Consider the following 7,108-nt stretch of genomic DNA (forward strand, 5'->3'; position numbering starts at 1 on the left):
GTACATTTTCAAGTTATGTTAATATAAAATACAGAAAATAAACATTGGATATAATTGTATTTAATAAATGTATTTTTATATAAAACAATCAAGTTTGTAGTTTTTATTTAAAAAACTTCCCATTATATCATGAGATTTTCTCTTAAAATATTATTTGGGTTATTATTTTTAGTGTCCACAAAATATTCCACCTAGTAACTGCACAGTTCATTTGAAGCCTTTCTTTATTATTGGACTTTAGGGTTATTCTCTGGAGTTTTGCTTGGTTTGAGCATGTGGTCCCTGTCTCTGTGGTAGACTGACTTTGATCAAACTCCCATACTGAAAAGTTCCTTGCCCTCTAGTAACTGAGAGTTCTGTTGGGTCAGCTCTGCCAGATCCTTCAAAAATGCCCAGTGTTTTCCCTGAGGGGCAGAGCACTGGCACCCAGCTGTTCTCTCTGTGGGCACTGCTGCTACTGTTGCTGGTGTGTGTGTGTGTGTGTGCGCGCACACACATACACATGAGTGCATGCTCGCACAGACGCATGTGTGTTTATGTGTTTATGTGTACATATGCACATGTGCATCTGTATGGAAAGGGTATATATTTTCTATGCCCACATAGATTGCCTAGTATTTGCTAAAATAATATGCTCCCTTTTTAGCCCAGCATGTCCTGGATGTTATTTTGTAGCCCAGGCTGGCCTTGATTTTGTGGTGAGCCTCCTGTGGATCACATCCCAGTTGTTAGGGTCCCAGGCAAGAGCCATCATGCCTGGCAGGTGGTTTACATTCTCAATTCAGAGATGTCTTCTTCTTACATGTGGTATAGATACCAGTTTCTTCACTGTACCATGTGCAATTTGATATTGGTTCTTTTGGAGCAGCCATTGGGTTGGACACTGTGTTCAGCAATGCTAACATAAGCCAATGGGTTGATTTACTTCCTGGTTTTGATAAAATTCTAAATGTATGCTGGACATTCGTGAATTTCTGTATGTCATGATTTTGTCTTTCAAAATGTGTCTGAAGCTGGTTGTGGTAGAGTAAGCCTGTCGTCCCAGCATTGGGAGGTAGAAGCAAAAGAATTAGGCATTTAAACTTACCTTTGCATATACAGTAAATCAGAGGCTAGCCTGAGCTACTTGAGACTCTAAGTCAAAATGACCACCCCATCACCAACCACCAAATATGTGCCCGGTATGAAGAGTGGTTATTTCCAGTGTTGCCTCGTATTCCATTACCATATCTGCAGATCCCAGATGCTGTGGTGAGCCACTCTGGAGCCTTCAAAGTAATGCTGCCACATAGACACTTAATTTTCTTTCAAAGATACTTTATACGTTGTTTTTGACAATTTTATACATGTATACAATGCATCTTGATCATATCCCCCCATGTCCCCATTCTTATACCTTAGACACTTTCTAAACTACGCAACAAAGATTATTTAATCAGAATGGAGTTTCAAAGACTCATTTCTCCCCCTCTCCAGAACCAACAAACCAACCAAGTCCACTAACTTTCCACTTCACTAAGAGTCATTAATAGTCCAAATGTGAAGTTACTTATATATTAAGTTTTCAGGGAATATTGCAGAAGTTGAGTCTAGGGATTAGGAGTCCTCTACAATTCCTGAAGCTCAGACTTGAGAGTATTTTTGTGAACCTCCTCTGTTCTGTTTCCTAAGTATTATACTTGAGTACAGATGGGATGGATGGTCACATTGCTCTATGGGCCAGTCTGTGAGTTCCTGGAGAGTGGGAACTTTCTGAAATCCCCAATCTCTCTCTCTGAGAAGTTCCAGGCATACATTCCAACCAATGATTGAGAGAGGAACGTCAAGAGGGGAGTGCTTTGAAAGGCTTTGTTAATGTACAGCCCTGTGTAGTAATGCCTTCTGTGCAGGGCTGTGCACTAGAGACAGTTCTCTTACATATATTGTTCATTTTCCTTAATTTTGCATCTCTTTTATCTTCTCCTAAATCTTACAAGAACAGATATACTTGTCTTCCTCTTATAGAAAGGACTTAGAGAAAGATACAGGATGGGTGATAACAAATGGCAGAAACAGCAAAGAGCCCTGTGCAGTTGTAAGCCTGTGAAGAGACAGTTCTTAGTTATGGAGTATACACTAGTGCCTCTCTCCATTGGCTCAACAGACAGATGCTCATTTAGGGCTACTTCTTGAACATCACTGAAAGTTTAATAATCACTCAGTGCCTACTTATCTTTAATCATCCAAGAGAGCTCATCAGAGCTGTGAGTTTAATAATTTAGAGCTGTCTTTTCAGAAAAAACAAAAGCCACATTCCTATTATAATGAAATGTTTTACTGTTTGTTTTGTTTATAACTTGCTGCCCTTACAGTGCTGGCTTCCCCTTAATTTTCCATCTCTCTTAGCTATAATCTCTTTACCTTTACACAATCCTTTATCTTCCCTGGAAACAGCTGACACTGCTGTTTCTCAGTTCAGGACGTTTTCATAATTACATTTTTAGCCTTGAGGGAAAAGTGGGATAGCTCATCAAAGCCTCTGGCTTGGTAACTGAACCCCATAAACAGCCTGGGCATTACTTTCCGCTGTTATAGCTTAATTAGGAATTAGGAAAAACAAAACGGCTTTATGACTTCTGACCGTGGTAAATTCTATTTAAAAAATGAAACATCTACAAGGAGTTTTATTATTACGGACCTGCCGATAATATGAATTCTGAAACGTTCAGCTCTATTGAGAGGCCTTGACCCACAGGTCCAGGGTCAGCCAGCACCTACTTAATTACCTTTCTTTTCCATTGTGGAACTATTGCTCAAAATGAGACGCACTGCTGGGGGCCATGCATTTGTTGCTACTTGTGATCATCTTTATTTGTAAATTCAGTATTTCACTAATGTGGTTCACAGGAGCTGCTTTCCACACTGCATGGGAGGTAGGTGGGCTTTTTAAAGAGGTGCCTGTGGGGTCTCCGAAGGCCATGGAGATTGAAGGAGCTGTCTCTGCAGTCAATCAGTTATCTCCAGTAGACATGGAGAAGCCCCTGTTCATTGTGCAGTTCGTGAAACATCTTGCCCTTTTGGAATATTTGGCATTCACCATGGCTGCATGTACCTCCTCCACATTTGCTTAGGAGACAGTTTTTTGTTGTTGATTATGTTAATAGATTCCATTGATGGAGGTTTCTTTTTGTCTTTTTGTTTGTTTATATCCTCATTTCTTTCTTTCTTTTATTATTTATTCTTTTTTATTAGATATTTTCTTTATTTACATTTCAAATGTTATCCCCTTTCCTGGTTTCCCCTCTGAAAATCCCCTATCGCCTTCCCCCTGCTCACCAATAACCCACCTACTCCCACTTCCTGGCTCTGGCATTCCCCTATACTGGGGCATAGAGTCTTCACAGGACCAAGGGCCTCCCTTCCCATTGATGACTGACTAAGCTACTCTCTGCTATATATACAGCTAGAACCATGAGTCCCACCATGTGTATTCTTTGTTTGATGGTTTAGTCCCAGGGAGCTCTGGGGTACTGGGTAGTTCATGTTGTTGTTCCACCTAGGGGGCTGCAAACCCCTTCAGCTCTGTGGTACTTTCTCTAGCTCCTTCACTGGGGACCCTGTGCTCCATCCAATGGATGACTGCTTCTCTATTTTACTTTTCTTTCTATTAATTTGTTTCAGTTAGCATTTAAAATAAATGATTTATTGTCACATGAGTTTGTGTGTGTGTGTGTGTGGGTGTGTGTGTGGGTGTGTATGTGTGCATGCACACCCACACACACACCCACACACACATTTGTTTTTATTTATCCTCACAGCCCTTTCTCCTCCCTGCTTTTGGCAATCCCCTTCCTGCTCCCAAATAGCCCCCTTCTGCCTCCGATTCCTGACCCAGGCTTCTTATATGTAAAAGTAGCTATGGTGGTTTGAATATGCTTGGCCCAGGGAGTGGCACTATTAGATATTGACTTGTTGGAGTAGGTGTGGCTTTTTTGGAGGAAGTGTGTCACTTGGATGATGGCCTTTGAGACCCTTTTCCTAGCCACCTATGAGCAATCTTCTCCTGTTTGCCTTTGGAACAAGATGCAGAACTCTCACCTTCTCCTAAGTCATGCATGCAGGGATGCTGCCATGCTCCTGCATTGATGATAATGTACTGAACCTCTGAACCTGTAAGCCAGTCCTAGTGTTGTCTTTTATAAGAGTTGCCTTTTTCATGGTCTCCATGACCCTAAGACAGTAGGGCAGATAGGCCTTTGCAGTCTGATACCTACACAGCTTGATAGTTTATGCCCCAGTCACCCTGCCTTGTAATTCCTGTCCTTCTGTCAAGCTGTGATTGTAGTTAATCTATGGAGAAAAGTTCAGTTACCACTGTCTCCTGAGCCTTTTTCATGTTCTCTTTTCTCTAGTAAAATACTATTCTTCTTCAGTAACAAAATAATTCATCTGCTCTCCACAGCTAGATTCTGCTGTGCCAGTTTGCTACCAATAACAGAAGGTCCAAATAGTATCTCATTAATAGCAATGGTAAGTGCCATCTCATTAATATAGTAATTAGTAAATGCTATCTCATTAATAGTAAATGGTACCTTATTAATAATTATATATTATGATTATGCTTTTATAATACACAGAATCACAAAGAAATCAATTCCCTTTTAAGCACAATGCTACTTATATCGCACATATTGTAGTATGTTTGCATTATTATATTTGATCAAAATATTTTCCAATTTTCCTTGTAATTTCTCCTTTGAGTTGGGCTATTTGAGCCTTTGTATTTGTGACTTATAATTTAGGTCTTCCCATACTGAAACCATGTACTGTGGTCAGTGCTAGGCTGCCTCTCTAGCTGGGGTGGAGGATTGCTTCCCCATCACCTCAATTCTCTGATGCATCTGGGTAAATTTTGAGTATGTGCACATGAGTGTGAGGTGCTTTCAGATACCAGAAGAGGGCGCCAAATCCCCTACAACTGGAGTTACAGGCAGTCTTGAGCAACCTGACATGCGTGTTGGAAATGGTTCTTTTATAAGAGCAGTATATGTACTCTTAATCACTAAAACACCTCTTCACCTGGCTTATCATTTACTGTTCTGATTTATAATTTTTTTCCTTTTTGCGTATTAGCAATATTATTTTTGTGTGATTTATTAGCATATATATTTAACTCAATACTCTGCCTTCAAACCAAATTTTACCAGTATACAATTTTTAAAAATAAAAACGTGTGTGTATTTGTGTGTGTGTGTGTGTGTGTGTGTGTGTATGCATACATGCAAATGCTCACACATGAGTGGATGGCTGAGAACGTCAGTTGACCTGCTCTGTCACTCTTTGCAGTATTCCTTTGAGATAGGAGCTCTCACTGAACTTAGAGCGAGGCTGATGGTCAGCAAGCCTTTCCAGTCCTATTGTCTGCAAGCCCAGGAGGGCTGGTATTAAATGCACCTGGATCCATGTCTGGCTTTTTAATGTGGGTGCTAGAGATTTGAATCCAGGTTCTCAAGCTTGCTCGGCTAGTGCTCTTACTAAGCCAACTTCTCTGTCCCCCACTATAAATGTAATGTAAATATAAAAGCATGCAATAGCAGTTCTGCTTCCTCATTGCTGATGCTGTCCAGGGTTAAACGAACAACTGAAAGAAGCATACTTTTAAAGGTAAAGAGTGACTCTTTGTCACATCAGTTTGGAACTTAAGTATGGACTATTATAGAATTTCAGCACAACACCATCTTAGGGTTTCTAGTGCTGCAATGAAATACTCTGACAAAAAAGGAAGAGAAAAATGGTTCATTTGGATTACACTTCCAGATCATTGCCCATCAATGGAAAAAGTCAAGACAGGAACTCAAACAGGGCAGTAACCTGGAAGTAGGAGCTGATGCAGAGCCCTTAGAGGGGTGTTGCTTAAGGGCTTGCTCTCTATGCCTCTCAACCTGCTTTCTAATAAAACACAGGACCACCAGACCAGGGATGGCACCACCCACAATGGGCTGGAGTCTCTTCCAGGATCACTAATTAAATAAATGCCTTACAGCTGGATCTTAGGCAGTCATTTCCTCAATGGAGGTCCCTTCCTCTTGAGGGTTCTAGCTTGTGTCACATTGTCATAAAACCAGTCAGTACAAACACAAAATATTACAGATGGTAGATGAAAACATTAGAGGTTCTACAACTCATTTGTAGAGAATAATTCATCAATTCTGCCACTAATACTTTAACCATGAAATATAGCTGAAGTCAAACATTTTGGGGTCATTTTCACTGTGAGATGCACTTCATGTCTGAAGAATTATCTCTACTGCAAATGCTTTATAAGGCCTACATTCTATCTTAGAATTAAACATAAAAGAAATAGAGTGTCTTTAATAGGTAGAAAGAAAAATATTGAAGTTATTTTACATTCAGTGTATTTGGGAGAGAAGTCAAGTTGGATCCACACTTATTCCTCCCCCTCAACGAACCTGACGATATCCCATGGAGAAAAAAGCTGTACCCTGTCCCAGGTACCGAAGAAAATGTCTCCGCAAATTCCAATCTGCATTCTCCCTTGTGGACACTGCTTCTGGGATTAAATAAAAAAAAATTGTAAACTGCTTTCTTACTACCATTTCTCATTTAATATGGCATTGATTTTGGTGGCAATTTAGAATTTCTTTCTCCGAGTGTGTGATATTTTATCTAAATGTTTGCTGAGAAGTGACTTATTGTGTTAGAAGAAAATGAAACAAAGCTGTAGAACAAAGCAGGAATATTTATTAGTCCAGACTCTGCACTCCAACTCCAGAAGTCTCAGTCTCTCTCTCTCTCTCTCTCTCTCTCTCTCTGTGTGTGTGTCTGTCTGTCTGTCTGTCTCTCTGTGTGTCTGTCTCCCTCTCTCTCTAAAGTGCGTATGATTTCCAATGTCAATTGTTCAATTGCTCTCCTGCTTTTTCTATTCCTCCTTTCTTTCAGTATTTTCTTTGTTTTGCTTCTATATTCTACCATGAAAAAGAGTTAAGACACAAAAAATTCCTATCTTATTATCTTACCTAGGCTCACTGTGTTTACATTTTTCTCCAGTTGGTTAAGAAATTCATCTTTCCTTCCTTCCTTCCTTCCTTCCTTCCTTCCTTCCTTCCTT

This window comes from Mus caroli, chromosome 8 (assembly GCF_900094665.2).
Source record: "Mus caroli chromosome 8, CAROLI_EIJ_v1.1, whole genome shotgun sequence".
In the NCBI taxonomy this organism is placed as follows: Eukaryota; Metazoa; Chordata; class Mammalia; order Rodentia; family Muridae; genus Mus; species Mus caroli.